This window comes from Microplitis demolitor, chromosome 3 (assembly GCF_026212275.2).
Source record: "Microplitis demolitor isolate Queensland-Clemson2020A chromosome 3, iyMicDemo2.1a, whole genome shotgun sequence".
NCBI lineage: Eukaryota > Metazoa > Arthropoda > Insecta > Hymenoptera > Braconidae > Microplitis > Microplitis demolitor.
Window position 1 is genome coordinate 19,304,441 of NC_068547.1, and position 22,439 is coordinate 19,326,879.

A 22,439-nucleotide genomic window follows, 5' to 3' on the forward strand; every position below is an offset into this window, starting at 1 on the left:
CTTTCTCTCTCTCTTTCAGTCACTCGCTAGTGGAACATCCGACGGCTCCCGCGGTGTTTCGTTAATTAAAACGAACGAACGTGCAGGTTAATTTTATGCGGGTGGCGAGAGCACGCGGGCAACTCGAAGCGTGCATGGCTTTCCCATTACACACCCCCGTCTGTTCCCCCCTATCCATCAACGCGTTCGATGCAGGATATGATGATAAACTCTGTCTCATTTCTCTCTTTTTCATCTCTCACCTAATACTTTTTTATTCATACACATTAAAATGTTTTTCCAGTTATTAAATATAAAAATATAGCTGGTATATGTCATGATTACCCGCTTAATGGAGTAAGAGGGATTTTTATATTATCGTTAAGTAACAGGTTAATGTGACTTTTGGTGGATAGACTTCTGGGCAAAGATATCAGGACGTTTACGGACTCTTGCGGACGACGAAAACCATTTAATGCGGCTGAGTAACGGAGTGATACAGTGTTTATTGCCGACAGCATGACTGAATTTTGAACAGTATCGTGCAATTTTCGCCGTTTGCACGTCGCGTTTAATCGCCACGATGCTACGCCAGTAGTATTATTATTATAATAATATTCGTGATTGTAATAAGAAAATGAAGATATGAAAAATATCAAATATTAATTTAAAGGCATTTAACATGTCCAGAAAAAGCTTCTTGACTAAAGTGCTACGTGAATGACGTGAGTATGTGGGTCTGTAGGTGTGAAATTATTTTATCTAAAAAGACAGATAAAAGACATTTGAATATAAATTCAAAGTTGACGAAGGTGCACATAATAAATGAAAGCATATTTAAAGAATAAGCTTTTTATTATTTAGTATAGTATATATTATAATATCTTTACACGGTAGTGTGATAATGCAGCTTCTTCGTCAACCGACTAATGACATTATCTCATTATTCGTATCTCTGTCTTTTGCTCACCGCGATAACTGTCTCTGGTCTGCGTTAAGGGACGCGTTTAAATGTCGCGCGGTTTATTATCATAATTCCCATTCGTCTCGGTTAACGGGATACACTTTTAGTCGCGACTAATGACGCTTGAACTCTTTCTTTCATTCTCTCTTTCGCTTTTTTCATCTCAAATGTGGTCACACTGAGGATGAGAAGGTGCTGAACTTAGTGGAGGGTGAGGAAGATAAAAGAGGACGTTCTTTTACATTTCTGTCCCTTTTTCCGAGCCGACAGTTTCACTTATGCAGTAAAATAATTTCAGGAATCGTACGTGGAATAATAATTCAAGTTTCTCCGATACAAAACCGAATTTCGAGGCAGCTAATTTTAATTTTCTTGCTGTTGTTGTTGTTGACGTTGTTGTGCTGCGGGATTTGATCATCTGTTTACTATGATGTATACAGTTTAAATTAACTTATTATTCAAAAATTAATTAGTTCATGGGAATGATCCGAAAATCGATAGTTCGAAATAAAATTTTGCAATTTTGATTAAATGGATGAATTACGTGGAACAGCAAAAGCATCAGATAGAGGAGGAAGAGGATGTGCGAGAGAAGGGGTATGATGTGTTTGTGTGTATGTGTGATGAAACACACAGGCGATGCGTGAGAGCAGCTTCACCTGAAACAACATCGCGTTTTCACATCACTGATCCTATAAGCGGCCGGCGTTTCATCCCCCTGTGCTGTGTTGTTCTCTCTGCTACTGTTACTGCTACTGCTGCTACGTTGAATTTGCCTCGCTGCACCAATATATATTCGTTATTCGCGTCATGTAATACACAGTTTGCATTGCCAGCAGATAATTCACAGAGCCGTACGATAGATTAAAAAGTGTACAGGAGCTTAAAATTTTTCCAAATCGTTTTTTTATTTTTTTATTTGAGCTTTTGGTTCAATCGTTTTTGTTTATAATAAAACCACAGGGCATTTATTAAATTTTTACCTCCGATTTTGATGTTTCATTCTCTTTATAAATAAACAAAATGAATAGAAATTGTTTTTATTTTTTTAAGTTGAAATTTTTTTTTAAAAATAGAAAAAAAATTACTAAAGCTTTGTTATAGATTTAGAATTGAATCATTAGTTTAAATTTTCGACTATTTTCCCAATCAATTACCAGAATTTTGTGAAAGTAAACGTGGCATCCAAGAGTACCGAGTATATATCTCATTTCGTGAAGATATGCCAATTAAATCAGGCATCGACGGCATCGCAGTTTAAATCACCGTACGCGTTCTTTCAGCTCTTCTCGTCGGGCTGTAGTAAAAACTTACCCACCCAATTAGGCATGAATGATATGTACAGCATGAGCGCGGCGCCTCTCTTTTATTCTTTTGTTTTATTCACATCGTTATCGGATATTGTATATGTAGAGGATGTGCACAAGAGTGCTCGCTGGTATGAAAATTCTCTTCCTCCTTCGTTACTTCGCAGCTTCAATAGATTGTCAAGAATAAAAAATTTAAAAAACGTCATAAGTCCAATAACAACGCAGTTCCTTGTCTATAGCACTCGATCTACACCCGCCAAAGCGACACGAAAGTGGACCGGCGTTATTCTCAGGGATCGACTTATTCATACGACACTCAACGTATCTCCGCAATCAGATCAAACTGATGCAACTTGACTCAACTCACCGATAATAAAACGTCAAATTAAAACCCACGTACGACGACATAATTCTTGGTAATTCATGCGCCTCTTCTCACACCATCAAAGACTTATTCCCTTTTATTTTTATTTTATTTTATTTTACTTTATGTTTTTACTCAACTTATTTATTTGGGAAGACTTTTGATCTGATTTCTTGGGAGGAATGCAAGTCATTACCTAAATGGGAAACGAGTTCATACGCAAACGGACCACACACGTTCTTTTGACTGCCAAAATAATTCTCATGCTGTTTTATTCATCTTACCACTGTCTTCTCATTCACTTTTTTCTTTTTTTCTATTTATATTTTTCTAATTTTTATTTCAAATTAAAATATCTACGACAAAGACAATTAAACTGAAGTTTAAAAAAGTAAATATAAAAAAAAGTAAAGAGATGGTTGAACGGGATAGAAATAAAAGAGAAATCAAAGTACGGCGAATGCTTGTACGTGGACGAGATATTGTGTGGTAGTATGCAAAACAGATCGCGACGATGCTGCAGAAGAGATCGTCATACTGAGGGAACAAAATAGAAAACGTGAATATAACTACGAGGGGTTGGCATTATAAAGGGGTTGCTGGTGTGCTTGCGAATGTACAAACTGTGAGCAAAGAGAGAGGGTAAAACGAGACCCAAGGGATGATTAGTGGGACAAAAGCTCGAGCCGTTACAAGTGGAACCAAATTGGTAGAAAATTGATAATCAACCGCCAATATCAACCTCCAAAACCAACCACACGTCCTCGGCACACACAGACGAGCTAAACTGGATAATATAGACGATCAAGAGGGCAGGTGGGGAGACGATGACGCCCGAGTATTCAGAGGGATCAAGAGCCAGCGTCCATTTAATAATGACGCGTCTATCACCCTCGCAAATATTATTATTCTCCATTCGATAAAAAAATCGAGTTTATTTATTTTTTGTCATCTCCACGTCAATTCAAACAGCAATTAATAACTGTTTTTGTCAACATCAACATCTTTTCAGTTGCTCGCGACACTAACATCGCACCCAAGGCGCTTAAATATTTTTCTTCAAGATTTTCCATGGTTTATTTTTTTATTTTTTTCCAAAACTTTTTATGACGGAACCATAAATTTATGCCGTCGATTCCTCTCTACGCTTTACTTGGCATCTACGAGGTTCTTCCACCCCCAGATTTATGGACTCATAGATTCTTTTCCGCGTTGCTGTCGACTTCTCCACTCTGTATATACTTCCATCTTTCTCGCGGCTGCTGTTGCTACACAGCCTCTTCATCGCTGCATTCCCCTCACAATTCTAACCCTCCTTGTGTCCTTTTCCTCCTACCCCTTCTTTGTCACTGTATATATGCTACCACATACCACATTTTCATTTTCTTTTATCTGTTTTTGTTTCGCGATATCCCACATCACGTTGGTCTGCCCTCACTTTAAGAATTATCATTGTTATTACTGTTATTATTATTGTTATTGTAGGGCGTAGTGAGGAGGATCTGGTGCCCGATGGTCGCTTCGAGTTTCTACAAATATAAGTTATATACGCGAAAAAGGTCTTCTAGCTACGATAAATTTATCACAAGTGTCTTTGCGTCTTGTCCTTCCTCCACAATCCCCAAGTAACACTATTTTAGTTGAATTCGTTTGAGAATGTGCGCATATGTGTGTGTGTGTGTGTGTGTGTGTGTATGTGTATATATATATGTGTGTTTAAGTAAAGAGGAAAAAAAAGTAAGAAAAGAAAATGTCGTAATTCTACGTCTAGATGCATCCTCGTACGCGAGAGTAAGCATAAAATCCCTTTTGATATTGCGACACACAGTGTGTATGTAAAAGCTCAACTCAGTATGTACAGTCGTTGGAAATATTAAAATTTACGACTTTTATGCACGCCAATTCTTATTTTTTGGAATTTCAAATTCGTCCCCGAATAATCTGACTTTGTTAGAGGAAAAAAAGTCGAAGAATTTTCATTTGAATTTTTATTTGACATACGAAAAATCAGCGTTTGGCTTTAAAAAGGATTGAGAGTGAATAGAAAGACGTCAAAATCAAGAGTAGATTGCTGGTGAAGATGAGCAGGCTGGTGATGTCGAGTTTAAAGCAAAAGAGATCCCCCACCGACTCTTTGATCACCCTTGAGGCAAAGTGAACCTCCTCATCTGGGCAACCCCCTGATGGCGACCACCTCATCCTTTGCCACTTTCATCTTTCTCTTTCCCTCTTACTTGCTTACTCACTCTTTCATTCTCCGGCAGAACGATGGGCTTATAAATATTCAATAGTCACGCGGCCAAGATAAACTAATTAAAACTTAGATCTCGGTAGTCACTTTAGATTTTTACTTACACAAGAAGCATTTCAGGGCAACTGGCGCGCCCGTGGAGACAGCAAAAAAAATATACTCACCAGGATGCTGGTGCCTTTGCTGCTACTGGTTCCATGGTATAGATGACGATGTTTCTATATATATACATATATATATATAAAGGATGAGAATACCGCCCGTTGCGTTTAGCTTGCCTGATACGTCTTTTGCGGCCAGCACAACCACCACTCGCATCACCCAAAGAAAGCTTTACTCTGTACTCTCATTAAGAGAATCACATACGATTCTTTTTGCCAACTCGCCGCACTAGTTGTCTCGCCAACAGCCATCCCGTGTAAATTAAACATCGCGCGTTATATTCCACCGTTCCATTTTCGTTTCATGTTCGTACACAAGCCTTCTGGTCATCCAGCAAACCTGTAATCAGAAACGAAAAAATACTATTTTGTAAGTCATTAATTTAAAAATAAAATATATATTCATTAGAAATCACATAATTATTCAATTAACTTTGTTTCGAGTCCATTGAATGCCCAAATTAATTTTCGACATATTGGACATACATTTTTTAGTATAACCTTTTGTTTTGGTTTTGTCAACAGCAGAAAAAATGAATTTTTGGATTATTCACTTGATAATAAATAGATGTAAGGCAAACAAAAATATTATTATTTTTAAAACAAGGTTAGCATATAAGACGTATTTACATCTTAAAAATTTAAAATTCGCATTTCAATTGGTTGTTTGTGTTGGCTACTTCCCCTTGCCTCCGACCTCCTCGCAACTTGTGTCTGGCTGGCTAAGAGCTTACTTTTTTCTTTATTCCACCCAGCCAGGTTTACTTAAGATATTAAAGCCTCTGCCATTTTCTTACCTACTCCAATACTTCCACTGACACCCCTCACCAATGTATACACCAACAACCGTACTCTTGTTCTTATTCTTACTCTTTTCATCTTTTTCTTTGGCCTTCACGATAACGAACGACGAACGAGGAACAAAGACAGCCTACAACTCTCACTCTCTTTTAACTGTTTTACCAGAGGCTTTATTTAATTTGTAAGCGGATTTTTGCACTAATCAACGGATTTGCGAGTGGAAGAAGAGGGCCATCAGCAGCGAGTCCGTTAGTCTCCAAAAGGCGGTTGAATCAGTTGTAGAAAGAGACTGGGCTACACTTGCACTCTTTATCTCATTTTTTTCAGTGCTTTGGTGTGTAATAAGAAGGATAAGAAGAATGAGACGAAAAAAATGCAGAAAAGGATAAGAAGGGAGTGAGTTATAGTTGAGCGGGAGTAAGACCAAAGGGAAAACTCAAAGTCATTTGAATTTATTTTAATTATACTAACGAACACCTCGTTGAAACAAGAGTCTAACGAATTATTTGCTCGAATATGATTTTGTAGACTTTTGTCATTTAATGACAAAGGATTTTGATAAATGTTCATTTGTAAGACAAAAAAGAAATAATAATTCTTCTTTTTTTGTAATCAAATTTTCATCATTGACAAAGATAAATAATTTCTCAGTAACACATTTTTTAATCGTAAAAAAAAAAATCTAATTAATTCAAAAAGATTTAGTGAAGCAGATGATGCACTCGATGACACTGCGAATGAGTAGCGTGGCGAATGAATGCAATTCGCTACGATTTCAGTTCTCGCCTCGGGCGAAGAACAAGAGCTGATCATATTCCTGATGCGTGTGTGGTTTTGTTGCAAAAAGCCTGTGGGGGTTGTGTGTGGCTTCTAGTTATATATCTCGCTCAACTGTCATCTCTATTTCTCTCTCAGTACCACCAGCATCAGCATCAACATCAGCATCAGCGGGTCTTTTCTGCTTTTGCGATCCGCCGTGTGACTCACCAGCATGCGATGGCTCTGGCCCAAACACACCCCCTCGGCGTCCAGAGGTGGGCGGGGAACGAATTTGCATTGCAAATTATAACATACCGTGTCACACGTACACGGAAGAGTCTAGTGCGGTGTGTACTCACAAATACAGTTACTTACATAATATATATTCCAAATGCTAGAAATCAAAATCATTCCTATGATTTCTGCATAAACGCCGGCTATGATTTCCAATGCCAGGTTTGCCTAATTTAACCTATTTGCTGTTTCAACAATTCTGCCGATTAATTTTTAATTCCATATAATTGATAATGATAATTCACAATCATTTCAATTTTAATAATTCATTTGAGTTTATAAAATATCGCATTAGTAATTCCAAAAGATCTTATATTTTTTTACACCCTTCTAGCTTTAGAAAACTCTATGAAGCTAAAAGGGCATATAATTTTTTTTCATTGCCAATGAAAAAAGTCGTTTTGTTGACTTATTTTACAACTAAAAATTGAAAAAAAAAAAAAAATTTAAAGCCTAAAGGGCATACAGCTTAAATTAAACGCCTATTTAGCATTCAAAAAAATTTTTTTTCCAATGTTTGGCTTTAGAATAAGTTTACAATATAATTAGCAATTTAAAAAAAAATATGTCCTTTTGGAATTAGTGACACGATATGAAAATTACTGATTTATAATATGTTTAAATCTTTTATTTCAATAAAATATATGTTAAGTGCCTTTTTAAATCAAAAATTAAATACTTGGTTATTTAAAAAAATATTTAAAAATTTCACCTAATAAAAATTTAAAAGACAGTTCAGAAAAAATTAAAAAGCAATAAATCTAGTTATTCCATGATTTCTTTACGCTTCTTCCTATCAGAAACCTTCATCCCCGATGGCAAATGGTAGTAGTTGGAAGCAAGACGGAATGCCGTAGCCGTGGTACACGGAATATCCGTTTTAGCAATGAGTTGTTCCCAGTTAAAGTTAGTATTTTAAGAACCCCCTTCAAGCAAGAAGTATATATACATATAAACTATATACTACACAATTCCTTCTCACACTCCTGCGCGTATCACGCAGTGGGTTTTCGTATAGCATCACCAGCAGAAGCAATAGTAGCACGCAAATACATGCTTATGACCCCCATCGTCAACCACACTACGTCGTTTGGAATTCCGTGGCACGATGGAGGCCGGTAATTTATCATTTAGGAGTAGAACGCGAGAAAGGGTCGATGAGGAGAATTAAAAGGCCAACTGGCAGGACGAGGAAACGCGAAGTGGCCAGTGACGGCTGAGATTGGCTTTAAAACGCCGTTCCGGCCTACTCACGAAACACGTAACGTCGTTTTATATACACCGGCTAGCATACATATTACTATGTAGGTTGTTTTGGGCTGTGTGATGTGATGATGTGCTACGTCCATACAGCTCTCTACGGCATTCTGAATTAGTATAAGTATTTGTAAATATAGTAAGACTAAATGTAGTCACTAGAGTGTAGGCTACCTTGTTAGCTAGCTATTGTCCCTGTATGTGCAACCCTCTACGCGAGCAACCGGCCTAACTTGAGCTAAGGGTTTTCCTTGTCACGAAGTCACACGTGTAAGACTCCTAGTGTACCTATAGTATACCTATATCAATATCTATATGTATAAAACATAGGTGGGTGTATGTTTCTGGCACACTAGAACCAAGTTACGTACACCGGGAGTCGGATACGCGGCTTACGTATGTTACTCGACGCTATCGCAATCTCCAACCTCGTTGGATGTAATAGTCACCCTGTGACGGCAATCGTCTAGCAACACGCAAGACCTCAATGACGATGTTGTAGTCCCTTGTACTTTAGACAAGTACCTTTATTTTATACACTTAATAATCCTTAATAATAGTTCAATCTTATGGTTATTAAAAAAAAAAATTACATCTCTATAGATTTGTTAATTGGTGCCTTGACATTTATTTAAAATGATACTGAAATTAGCCGACATCTATTAATTTTTGGATTCGTTTAGAAATGATTAATAAAAAGAAAAAAAATATTTTCAAAAAACGCGCCAATAGTTTTTTAAATTTTCTACATATACATATTTTTAGTTTTTTTTTTTCTGTCATTGATTTGTTAAAAAAAAAAATCCGAAAATTGCTAATTGTCTTCTAACTTCAGTGTCATTTATTTAAAAATATTACTTGAGACATAATATTCGAATTACAACATTAAATGTCACCAGTCACTCACTGAGGCGAAGGGAAACCCAATTACACAGCAATGCAGTGAGTTGACATGAACAGAGAGAGAATATATGCATGTATATATGTTTCTGGGTGCAGAAAATGTAATCAGAGTGTGAAGATGTGTCTCTTGAGTTTTGCAAAATTAAAGCGACAGTTGTAGAGTACAAGGAAGAGGAGTTGGTATATGAAGATAAATAGAGAGAGAGTTAATGGAAGATAGAAAGCATAAGTGAGTCGATCTGGGAAAGTTAGGAGGTGCTAACGAGTGTTTCGAGGAGTGTCCTTTACCGTTGGCGGTGAGTCCTGAAGATAGTAGGAAGTAAAGAGAGAAAATCCAACACCCCAACCAGCAAGATCGTTTCCACGTAAAGACATTACTGCTGTACTGTCCCTAGGGCAGCCATTACCACTTGCAAGTCCCGCCATTATCCGATATGCCGGGAGAATTTCTACCCCCGTCGTAAAATCACATCCCCTCTCGTTAACTCCCACGACTATCGTTTTCGCCATAACAAGTTATACCCTTGGCAATAAAAAAAATCAGTTTATCAATAGTAATAAATAATTAGTACTAATTAAATATAAATATCACGTACATATATACTGAGATTTTTAAATGCCCCGGAATTCATTTGAATAAATTTATAAACGTTTAAAGCCTCAAATCATTTAGATAATTCATGACATATCGTCACGGTGGAATGATTAAAGTGACACATAAGTGTACTTTCTGAAGTCGTTTGTTATTTAGGATGATTGATAGAACGATGTTCACGATGAGGGAGGTTAGGGATGTTTAGTTTAGGGCTGATGTGTTTAGTTAGGAAATCGACGAAGCAAAACCAAAAAAAAAGATAAAAGATCCAGGAACCCTTACTCACTTTAATGTTAAATGATAAAATTTATATTAGGATTCACTACATCCACTTTTATTTATTATTTATAAACAGTAACTTGTAACAGCTATTGAGTTTAAGTAAAAGCAGTTATGGACCGTAACGGGTTATAAAACACTCAGATTTTATTTGGTGAATATTCTGTAATACGTAATAAATAGGACACTTTTTTTTATTTGGAAAAATAAGAAATAAAATGAATCAATTGCATTTGTGGCAATCGAGTAATTCGAGGGGAAAAAATGTACAGAGCTAGATGTATATATGTATATAAATATATGAGGATAGTGATGGAGGATAATATATTGAGAGGCATTAAATCACGTGAGATCGAATAACCAGTAGGTTAGACGATAAATCTCAATGTAGAGCAGACTAGATCTACTGAATTAGTAAATTGGCTGCTTAAAAACCGCAGTGATGTTAATCCAGAGGTACTGGAGCTTCCTGTACGTCTTTTACTACCGCTGATGCTGCTTCTGTAGCTCGTGGGCCAAAAAATAAACTGAGACGAAGTACGAGCTGTTGCCGAGATGGAATAAAGTCGAATAAAATCGACGTTACTCAATAGACCACGTCTTCTTAAATCGATTTAGCTTCTTCATTTATTTCTTATTTTTAAATCCATACCTCCCACTTGATAGATTAAAAATAAATTATAATTATAAATAATGCATAGAGTGCATATTAAATGCCGAAAAAAATAAAAAAATTTATTTTTTGCATAGAGTAGTATTTAATAAATATTCTAAAGTAATGAAGTTCGTCAAAAAGGTATTAAACTAATTTTGACATAACAGAGTAATCAGTGAACCGAGTCAAAGTCCTGGCTGGCCTAACAAAGCAATTGAAGTACCGACAACTCGACTAGTACTATTTCTACAAAGTACGACAAATTATGTTAACGCATCCTAATCACCATCCAGTGATCACAATCAATTATCACCACAATACAATAGTATAAATAGGAAGTACACACAATCGGTAGTGTAGCTGCGACAGTGCCAGCAGAAACAAGAACAGCGACACGAGATAGCGAACTAGCTTGCGTGATTTGTTTATGTCAACGGTGTGTGGCGAATCACAAACAAATTCCCTCACGATTTCCTAGATTTAGTATACTTGTACCCATGTGTATATATATAATTCCCGTTGAGCGTCTACCGTCTACGAACAGTAAATATACTACACGGATACAAGTGCGTGGAGAACAAACGTAGTCAGCGGAGCCGAACCAAATGCAAAATGATCCATACGTTGATGAGAATTCAACTCACATCTACCTATTTCACTATTATACTATACACTATATACATCAAATAGTCGTTCGTGATGCAGTCTCAATCATTTGAACATATATCCGTGAGCAATGCCTACCGGCGATGATAATGATAACAAACACAACAACAGTAATAATGACAAGGGATGGTGAGGATATCCACATCAATATATACTTGATATATGCCAGGTATATGCAACGTAGGCCATCGGCAGTCGTCTTTATCAGCATGTCCGCGGGTGAGGATGATGCCACGGCGTACGCGGATCAGCGAACAGACGTTACGCTTGGTCGCATTAATCAGCCAATTAATTATGTAATCTCATGTTAATTAACCTTGTAAACTGGTGAACAACGCCGTAAAATATGTGTCCGATTAGTGCCCGCGGTTAATGGTCACGAGCAATCTGGAATATGCGGTTCAGAAATCACGTCTCATCTGTACTCTAAAACACCACCAGTAGCAGCAGCTCATGTTCCGGTTTATTAATCATCGATAGACGCTTATGTTTATAAACTATCAATCGATTTTCATCACGATCGTAGATACCGTTTATAATTACTGATTATCTCCTCGCGGTAATACACAGGATGTTATTAAATACGTACATAGTAGATAGATGGTATGTTGCATAGGATATATATGATGATGGTTGATTTGGCAGTAATAATTTAATCTTTTAAATAAGCGGATACGATGATGATAGATGATGAAATAGTACTATCAAAATAATACCACAGTAGTTGCACAGTAGTGGTACAGCGAAGTTATAGGATTTTACGTTACAGTGGAAGGCTGGTATGTGAAATCAATAAGGATACATGAGTATCATAAAGTAAGGAGGCACCTAGGCACCTGCTATGCCGCTAGCGATTTAAAATCTACTGGGAGAACGGTTGATTGCGGCATTTCAATAGTAAGAAGGGTGCGTGCGAGAACAGTGCTACGGTTATTACACGCGTCACGCAGCTCCGCGGCGGTCACGCACCCAGACCCAGAGTTTCCTCATCGTGAACCAAGAGACCCTTATCATCGCCCTTTATCTTGTCAACTGCTCCTCTATATTATATTATACTCGCTACGTACGTTGTTGTATGCACATTATAGCTGCGAGAAACGACTTTCTTCAAGAAACAATGTTAAATACGAACCCTTTGCTGCCTTACCCCACTCATCATCATCATCATCATCATCGCCGTCATCATCTTCACCAGCTTGTTTGTTTCCTGGCTTTTGCTTCATGTACATTAGCTTACGCTCCTTTCCTATCTATACAGAACAAGTATTATATAATTATACAATTATAATTGTCTGCAATTATTCTATTACACCTGCCGTGTAAGCTACTACCCGTAAGTCTAATTATTGTACGCATTCTTTTTTTCTTCGAATAAATAAATAATATATTAATGAATGGTGAATAAGTAATATTGAAGTGCGTACGGCTGGAAAAAAAAACACCTGCTGGAAATAATCACACTAGGAAAATATTTCCAGTATTAGATTTTTTAGTTGATGGTTGGATAGGCAGAGTAAAGCAAAAAATGAATAAATAAATAAAATGATGGTTAAGTATTGTACGGTATGTATAAAGACATTCTGAATATATAAATTCTTGTGGGATTGAGGTCTAAGTCCTACAGCTTTATCTTCGATATCGCAGACTACCGGGTGAATCCAGGGTTTCTGTGGATACCAAAGAAAGAACCAGGAAAATCATGAGCATGAGGTGCTCGCTACTCCAGTGGGTGGTTAAAAGGGGTAGTCGGAGAGACTAGAAGGAGAGACTAGGACGAGAAAAGCGTCTTGAAGAGGCGGAGAATGCTCGAAAGCTTGTGTTATCAGGAAGAACGTCGATTGGATGGGAGCCCGACCAATGGCGCACTGGTCTCAGGTTTTCTCAATTTCACCCCCCACACAAAACTCGGTCGGCGTCGGCGTCCCAGGGGGTAAAGAGATGTTGGCGGGTCCGAGAACACATACATCACAGGCAAACGCCACTGCCCACCGAACGAACGAGTGAAACTATCGTACCATATTCCCGCAGATCAGCCGAACCCACCCACTGTGTATCCTTAGACCAAGAGGTCTCTTTTATTGCCATCTCTGCGAGCCCTCACCCCCTTCTCTCGGTTCTTTCGATTTTATTCTTCCTATAGTTGGTAAAGCTTGCTACTGCTACTACTAGTGCTACTTCTTCTTCTTCTTTTAGCGTCCTCCTGTCGCCAATAAGGATAATAGAAAATACACAACCCTGCCGGAAAAGAAGATTCTTTCTCCCTTTTTACTCGAGTCCATGGATGATTTAAGGTCTTACGGCCACTGGGTAAAAAGAGCTTTTGCAATAGGATTACCAACTGTTTTTGAATAAAACCTATTTCAGATAGATATATTCTTCTTTTTTTTCCACCCAAGGGCTACGTCTTACTATTATTACGTTGATAGATACATCCAATCTAATATCTATAGAAAGATTATATATTGCCATGATAAATTTATTCTATGAGAAAATACTTTTTTATATTTATATTTATTTTCATGTAATAAATGAAATAAAAATAAATATATTGTAGTACTTGAATTTCATTTAGTGTCGTGCTACGAGAAAACATTTGTATTATTTTATACTTTATACTTTGCAATGGATAGGTGATAAATAAATTTAAACTATATATTTATGTAATGGGATGTAAAGGCTTGAAATTTAGTTTAACATTCAAAGGAGTTGATAAGAAGAAAAAAGTGTCGTGACGACGGCACATATAAATGGAACATTATCGTTGTGGTAAAAGAAGTGTAACACACGATGTCAAAGACTTTGTTACGCTCTGAGGATAGAAGTGACCAGTCGAGCGTGTGATGTATACCATCTTATCATCAAGATCACACCTGATAAAACACGAGAAAGTTCGCAAAGTATTTTTCTTTTCCTGTTTTATGAATAAAAAAATGTCCTTGTCATTTTACTTGGGTATGGTTAAATGTGGGAAAGAGTAATAAAAATTATAATGTGGATAATATATATTTACATATAGTAATGATGACGATAATAATAATAATGATAATGGTGATCTGTAAAGAGAAAATGACAACGTCGCGTTTCTAAGCGATATCCTCTTAACTTCATCTGCTCGTAACTTTTTTATCACTCGAGCGAAAAATATGATCCAAGCGTGGAAGTGACATTGCAACGTCACTATATAAAAGCTATCTCATATAATACAGCTGTCTTCTATCACATACTTTGTTCTCCAGCTCTAGTAGCATTTACGTTAACGGTTCAAGCGTCCATTTTGCTTGGACAAACAAAAAAGATGACAAAGTTATTGTCACAACCATGCGAAATGGAAAAATCATGAACATTTAATAATAATAATAATCTGGGGAAAAAATAATAAAGTAAAGACTAATAAAATGAAATGAGGATGAAACAGGATAAATAAAAAAGCGGTGGAAAGATAGAGATAAAAAGAGAAAAAGAATGATGTAAAGTACCGTGAGCTTATTGATAAAATTATCATAAAAGGGGCGTTAAACGAAAAGTTGTTGGTATGCTCACACGATGGCAGAACCAAGTGGACCGAGGAGGCAGGAAAACGACTCTATAAATGCGTTTACTTTGAGCCGTAAAAGCCGCGTGCTTCAGTTGGCACCGTTACACTGTTGTTTATATGTATATATATATATATAAGCTTCTGCTCTCTGAGTCCCCAAGGCAAAGCACCGCTTTACCGTAAAAAGCGCTCTTTGAAGGATCCGTTTATTGGTTGCTAAACATCGATATATTGCTTTTTTCAGGAAAGCACTAGACGACCGAAAAGAGCTAGACTATACGGCCATTTATATATAGGATCAACATTTTCTGAGCTTTTATAAAAAAATTCACAATTCAACTGCCCGCATTCAAGTGATTGGAAACCAAAAAAAAAAAAAATATCTGTATTTTTTATTTCCTTTGTTTTTAAAAAAAATTTTATAAACCAATAAATCTCAAAAGCTAAACGATCTGATCACCATCAAAGAAATGGATCGAAAACAAATTTCAAAGCCGATTGGGTTAATTATAAAGGATAATTCGTTATTAAAATCCAATTTAGTTAAATGATTTTTGAATTAGAAAGAGTGTTTTGATTTGATGAAATCGATAAAACAAATAAGTGCAACAAAGATCTTTAAAGACATAAATCTCAAGATTCCATCCCTTGCGAGGTGGCAAAGTACCTGGGGCTGTCTCTGAGTGGTTTAAGACCTCGGAGATGCTTCTTGAGCACTTGCACGAGGGTTCCAAGTAGTTTCATTTAATGGACTCGATATATATATCTTACGACCTAGAGAACGCCAAGTCAGATCCATTGTGATAATGAAGTAGCACTCGGACAAAATTCAAGAAACGAGAGGAGAGAAAATGTTGAGTTTAAGTATTCAACCTCGGTTAAACGTATCAGATTTTATGACACGTTGACAGGTAAAATATATTTCCAGTAATTAATTTTAGAACCCCTCGTTTTATCGTCGAGAATTAATTGAACCGAAGTGTATTAAAAACGAGGAATGAAAGAAGAAAGCTAAAAAAACGTATGAGTAAAAGCAATCTTTCAACATAAAAATAAAGAGTATTTTAGTATGCTGTCGACATAACGAAGCTTGTCATCCTTCGATGATATGGGCTTCTCGTTTGAAAAGTATCTACAGATATGTGTGTGTGGGTAACATCTTGTCATGTGAATGAGCTTGTATAATATAATACACTCTTATACATATTATACATTTTATACAACACACATTAAGCCGATTTATATACATTAAAGAGGTTACAGCGTCTTCCTCATTTTCCTTCGTTTTAGCTATACACAGACACGTCTCTCGCGAGTCATGATGAATCGATTGTCGATCCCTTGGGATAACGTGTCGCATCAACCGAGGATCAACAACAGACACCTCGACTCACAAACAACCCCCGTGAGTAACTAAGATCCACATCTCACACCTCACACCCTACACCCTGTCTCTCACGTTTTCCTCACTACTTTCAACACCTTCCATACCAGCATTTGGCATCTACTCATATCTTTTATACTTCTATACACTCACCTACTTCATCCTTTTTATAATACACTTTCCGTCACTTAAATATTGTACATTATCGCACCTCAAGCTCTTGTACCCTTACAATCTTCCTGGTTACATTATATGATAACAGTTATTTTATTAAATTCATGTCACGAAAAAATTTTTTAGACTATTTTCATACATTTATTTTTAAAAATAAAAAATTCTATATTATGTAATTTTAACACCCAGAAATATACGAATGAGGAAGTTTGTTTTTCATTTCAACAGTCTTGAGATAAAATTCTGATCGGCATTCTTGTTATCGAGTCAATCTCTTTGACTTTAAGTATACTCTGAGATATCTAATATAACACGTGAGCAATATCGTGATGGGTTCTGACTAGAGTTAAGACAGATATATTGGACGATTGGCAATCATATGATCACGTCTCTCATTTCTAAGGATGTGGTTACGGTACAAACATCATATAGAAGAGGTGGGGAATGACTGATGTGTATGTCGTTATTTTTTTAGCTCACGATACACACTCGAGTGTAATGCACGTTGTCGCGGGATTTTCTCCATCAGCGTGAATACTCCCTCGGCATAAAAAAGTCACCCTGTCCATACATACGAATTTAGTGTGCGTGCTATGTAATATGCGGATTAGGGCATAAAGCTCAAATCTCTCTTGTCACTTGGCTCTTTTTCTCTTTTTTATTTTTTTGGTTTATGTGCGAAAAAAAAAAAAAAAACGAAAATGAAAACGCTATGAAAGCGAATCATAGACAGCAGCTCACAGTCTAAGGCTGTACCAACTCTGACTAGCCATTTGGTGAGATTTATGAGATATATAGTGACGTGTGCCGATCGCCGAAATCTCCGCGGGACTTCCAAAGCCCGGATATACTTTTGGAAAAATAATAAAAAGAAATGGAATATAATATAAAAATGATACAATATCATATGACAATAAATGATTCATAAAAAGTTTTTTTTTTCCTATGACGTTTTCATAAGTCCCAGGAAGTATATAATTCAAATTTTTTTTATTTTGAAAATGAATTTCAATACTTCAAATACGGAAAAGATTGAATGATCAATTAATTCTCGAGACTAAAAAAATTTGTAAATTACTCAAACGAAAACTCAAAATTATAAATAGAGTATTTTTAAATTATAAAAAATGATAATCATTAGAATATTGGTTTAATGGATTCGTTATGGAATGAAATATAATTTAAGCAAGTAAATTATAAAAGTATGCCCCTGATATTAAAAATTTGTATTGAAAATTTTCTGTTAATACGTAACTCCAATAAAGAAAAATTTTAAATAATGAAAAAAAAGTTAATTACCCAGTGATATAAAAATAAAGTCGGTATTACGCACGGTTGGTTTTATTGAAAAGTCGGAAATCGAAACTACCTCAACGTCAACGCGATGCAGTAACAGTAATTACATATTGGACCATGAACCAACTAATTACTGAAGGCAACGTTGCATCAAACACATCTACGAGCAAGTTAAAACATCAAAGCCTCTCACCCAACCTGCCGATGGCCATCAGTAGTTTTATTCGCCAAAAATCCAATCGGTTGGTTCTCTCTTTAATCGGCAGTTCAGTCCTGGTAACCACTATGAGAGCAAACGACGCCAGCGAATAGCTAAACGCGAGAGCTGCAGTCGCGACGAGAGATAAAAAGAGATAAAAATACGGTAAAAGCGATGGTGATGCCGAGTACCGCATGCAAACACTTCAAAATTGAGCCGAGGCTATGAGATCGGCGTTTTCCCGTGTGCCACTGCCACCGTAGTCACAGTATAACGCCCTTGCTACCCTGCTCCACCAGAATTTACATGAAATTGCTTATTAAATTACACTAAGTTTTTCGCGATGATTTAACGTTACTAAGGCCATTTGTCTTTCGGCTTTTAATTTCTATCTCCCCCTACTTATTTTTTATCTTCTTTCTTTAGCTTATTCTTTACTTTTACTTCTCCATCTGGATCATTAATATAAAACTACCAAGTATGAGTTGATGTATCGGTTTTTAAGAGTTACCAATAAAAAGTTTCGTATCTATCAATATAAAGTTTTCAATTTTGACTGAGTGGGGGTCATTAGAATTATGTTCAATTATACTGGACTGTCTTAATACAAATGATTCGATAGATCAAATAGATTTACGAATGTAGTATATATATACATATATAAATTTGGACACCGAAATGATGCTATTGGTTGTATATATTTCAATGACGATTTCGGCAAATACGTCAAGCTGTTGATTTTGAGTACTCACCATAGCGATCCTGGATTTCCATAAAGGACATGCGATACTAATAAAGGACTGCTGGCGCTTATCATGTTGTCTGTTTGGCTGTCACTCACGTATGTGGCCTCCTCGTGTGCGCGGTCTGTTTCCGGGCAAAATCAAACCGCGACAGCCGACGGCATGTGGTGTTTTGATCCGCACAATATGTCAGTGACGGTCCAAAATGTCATGGCATAATTCCCAGAACCGGCTGGTGCTGGAAAAATCAAATCAAGAACTTTCATATGACTTTTGTTAAACTCTTTCATATAGTCTAAAATTAATAAAAATAATTTTTTTGTACAAAACAAATTCATTTAAAAACTCAAAATTTCTTTAATTCATGCGCGTTTTTTAAGATAAAATTTAAAAGAAAGTTTTAATAAAGGGTTTCGTTAAATTTCATAATTCGGTTGAAAATTGGAATCTAATATCGATTTCCTAAAAAATTTTGGCTTACATAGACTGAATATACACATAGGGGTACCCAAATACTCGTAAGTATTATCAAGAAGAAAGCGCAAACACCAGTAGAAACTAAGTGAAAGGGATGTAGCTTCTTATTTCGTCTAAATCCAAAGAAGACTCAAGGCTGCAGACGTAAAAAAGGGTTTCACCTCCGGTTACAATTCCAGCTAAGCCGATATGCATTAATTACAATAAGAAATAGAGCTCCAAGAGTGAAAAGTTTTTACTCTTACCGGCTTATCAACTTCCCCTTGAATTTTATATTATTTGAGAGAATGCTTTTTCTTCTCTTTTACATCACCCAGTTTTCACTGGTTTATCTTCGTCGCCCTTCTCCTTTTTACTTCTTTCTCTGTTACACTGCAGGACATCTTGCACTACCCATCTCGTGTCACACACCTCATATTCTCACTCACTGAGCCTACTCAACAGAGCAGTACCTCGATATAAAAGTTAACAAAACTTAGTTCTTCAGTGTCCCACGCAAAGAGGCGAAGATGCATGGCATTTGAAGTTTGTTAAATGTCATTAGCATATTTATTTGTCGTTGAAAGTAGTTTGTATTCTCGCCCGACATCAATATATATATAAATATATTCCCATCGATCCTCTACTTACATTAATCGTACATACATCTACCTCTTCTCCATTTACCCTTACATATTTATGAACATTTTTATTTTTCCCGAATTTTTTTCATTTCAAAGATAGTTCGTGACGCTGATTCGGAAGCCTAAAAAGTTTATTTACCCCGCGACATCTTAATAGTAAAGTGCGCACTCGTCTCACAGATCTTACAAACTCTAGAAGCGTAGAGCATTCTATGCAACCCAGTTCAATCATAAATAATTTGTTATCAATTATCATAAAGTTAAAAATCTGATACATTAAACCAGCTACCAGTAACTTTTTCTAACTTTATGTAAATTATCTTTAGCTTAACCATATTTATAAGCATATCTAGTGCAACACGAAGAAGTTCAGACGAAAATTATATGAAAATTGCTACAACCCCCGGAGTCCCGAAAACCTAAGAAAATTTTTGTGTTGATTTCATGATGCAAAATTTTTCTAGCGCCACGAAATCTTTTTTTTTTGTGTAAGCAAACGAATTGTATGAGAAGATAATTTTTGAATAAGTATATATCAATTAAAATGCTCGATTAATACACCTCTATAATGTTTATGTATGAAATCAAATGTTTTTAAGTTTGCCGCAAGTAATATATTTAGGACTATATGGATGTTGTATACAGGATATGTATTATATCTATATAAGCTCTGGGCCACGAAAAACAGTATTTTTGCAATTCCGCATCGATAGACGCAACAGGCGGCACTTCCCACACATAACAGACGCAAAAGTGTAGAGATAAAGCTACCTAGCAACTGATACAAATACACGCCTATCTCTTTATAGTCTACCCTGAATATTGAACTGTGTATACATATATTTATATATGAGCGCGTGTGTATATGTGAGTAAATTTGCTGCACACGTGGATACTTTAAACGAGGTATAAGCCGAACAGCAGTGTGTGGTGTACATAGACTATTACACGGCAATGTTTTGTGAGTTCACGCATTGCCTAAATGCCATCTTTTCCCTCAGGCATCGCGCAATATAACCACTCGCTTTACTGGCCACCCATTAAAAACAAAATGCTCGATTACTTTCGCAAACAGTTATTTCATTATTATCAAACTATTTTTACTGCGAAAAACCACAAACGTTAAACAATATATATTTATTTAATTGCATAAGATAGATAAATACAAATACATAGATATATATACAGTGGACTTTATCATATAAACGTAATTTAATTTTTTATCGGATCGATTCGTTCAATACAAGCTATTGAAACATTTAGGAGCTCATGATATCACAATTTTTTACAAGTGTAAATGTAGCAGATATCAGACAAATTTAAAATTATTAATAAATAGAATAAATAACTAATAAAATTAAATTTTCAAAAAATGGGCATTTAAAAATTTTTTAAATTAATAAGCGCATTTTTTTATAAATATTATTTTTTTAATTATTTACTTTATTTATTAATAATTTTAAATTTCTCTGACGTCTGCTACATTCACACTCATCTTTTGGGAAAAAAGAAAAAAAAATGTGTGGAGTACACAGAAAAAAAAAAGGTATCTTGAATCAATAAAATATTTTGCAAGACAAACGTTTTTGAAAAGGAAGTCAAGACTTTCTTGAACAAAGAGAATTTGTCATGATCCTGAAGTAGTAGACAATGAATAATTTTTAGATTTTATTTTCAACGAATCAAATACTAGAAAAATAAAAAACTAAAAAATGCACATGTAAATACTCAAAAAAGCTACAGATGAAATTTTTTTAAATATTTTTTTTTTTATAATTTATTGTTTTTAAAAAATCAAAAAATTATTAAACGTCGATTTACTTCAGTGTCATCATTTATCAACTCAATTTAGAAATTAATTAAAAATTAATAAAATTCAAATTCAGAAAATCTTACCTGGAATAAAAATTTTCGCGCGCATTTGAATGTGTAGGCGCATTAAAAACAAAGAGCTTCTGAAAGACGCAGACACCATCAACCGGCTCATGCTCACTAAAATTTTTCACTTCACTTTTTAATACTTTTTAAGTACGGCTCAATCTTAATTTATTATTCTAACGCTTAATTATTATTAATAGTAATTATTTATTTACTCATCACATTAAATCAACCCGATATTTATCTAAAAATTAATTAAAATCACTGAAAAAATTGTATTACGTCTACTAGCTACTACGCAGTCGCCATATTTGATTTAGTGTGCGCGCGCACGCCACCAACAACCAAAGTCGCTGTCTGTCTACGTTCGAATCAATCAAAAATATAAACGAATGTTAAAATACTAACTTATAAATTTATTCTCTATTACACATAACCTTCATGTATTTAAATGATTAGATTGTTAAATTCTTTAACAGATAAAATTATTTTTAAATAATCTCTACTTCCAACTGTTGCCCCAAAAATAATACTTCTAAACTAATTCCTACTCACTATTGTATTCACGATCCTGAAGTTAGTATGATACTGAAGTTAGCCGATGTCTAATAATATATCGATTTTTTTTAAACGATAAATTATAAAAAAACAAAATGAGTATGAATGTAGCAGACATCAAACAAATTTAAAATTATAAATAAAGAGAGTAAGTAATTGATAAAATACAATTTTTAAAAAATGTGCATTTAAAAAAATTTTAAATTAATAAGTGCACTTTTTATAAATATTATTTTTTTAATTACTTAAAAGCTATAGGTGTAATTTTTTTTTTCTATAATTTAACATTTAAAAAAAAAATACAATCATTTATTAGACGTCGACTCACTTCAGA

At 35.4% G+C, this 22,439-nt stretch overlaps 1 long non-coding RNA gene across 1 annotated transcript; it reads right to left on the bottom strand.

Moving 5' to 3' along the window:
• Window positions 1-5,038: 5,038 nt before the first annotated feature.
• On the bottom strand, window positions 5,039-21,792 carry LOC103574568 (uncharacterized). The gene is made up of 3 exons (XR_549250.2): window positions 21,566-21,792; window positions 18,579-18,807; window positions 5,039-5,369 (listed from the first exon to the last, which is right to left on the bottom strand). It is a non-coding gene; the product is annotated as an uncharacterized LOC103574568 (long non-coding RNA).
• Window positions 21,793-22,439: the final 647 nt, after the last annotated feature.